Genomic DNA, 651 nt, shown 5'->3' with positions numbered 1-651 from the left:
AAAAATATGGAACGCTTCACGAATTTGTGTGTCATCCTTGCGCAGGAGCCATGCTAATCTTCTCTGTATCGTTCCAATTTTAGTATATGTGCTGCCGAAGCGAGCACACACTCAGCCTTCTTAATGGTCCAAACCTCACATCCGTACATGACTGCTGGAAAAACTATATGCTTAATAGTCATTCGTAATTTCCTTTGAAATGTTTGTCCATATATCTGTCCATTTTATTATCAAGTTGTTGGGCTTTTTCTAATCATTGGTAGAAGCTCATTGTATATTGTGAAATTTACCTTTGATTTGTGATATGAGTTAAAATCTTTTACCCAGACTTATGATTTTGCCTATGGTGATTATTTCCATAGAGAGCTTTTTAAATGTAGTTGAACTTTTGATCTTTTCTTTTTTGGCTTCTGGAATTTGAATCCTATTTTAAAAGGCCCTTTCTGCCTGGAATTATACTGTGTTTTCCTCTAGGACTTTTATGGATTTACCTTTTTATGTTTATACCTGTGAACCATTCCTTGTGTAAAGTATGACGTATGGAGCCAATTGTATTTCTATGCAAACATGGCTACCCAGTTGTGCCTATGCTGTTTATTGAATAATCTGTCTTTTGCCCACTGGTTTGAAATCCCACTTTTGAAATATACC

The 651-nt window shown here is 35.6% G+C and overlaps 1 non-coding gene across 1 annotated transcript; it reads right to left on the bottom strand.

Annotated features, from left to right (window-relative positions):
- On the bottom strand, positions 1 to 107 carry LOC138989657 (U6 spliceosomal RNA). Its single transcript, XR_011465904.1, has one exon. It is a non-coding gene; the product is annotated as a U6 spliceosomal RNA (small nuclear RNA).
- Positions 108 to 651: the final 544 nt, after the last annotated feature.

Source organism: Bos mutus, chromosome 10 (assembly GCF_027580195.1).
Source record: "Bos mutus isolate GX-2022 chromosome 10, NWIPB_WYAK_1.1, whole genome shotgun sequence".
In the NCBI taxonomy this organism is placed as follows: domain Eukaryota; kingdom Metazoa; phylum Chordata; class Mammalia; order Artiodactyla; family Bovidae; genus Bos; species Bos mutus.
Note: the sequence above shows the minus strand (reverse complement) of the source record. Positions and strands in the feature narration are given on the sequence as shown.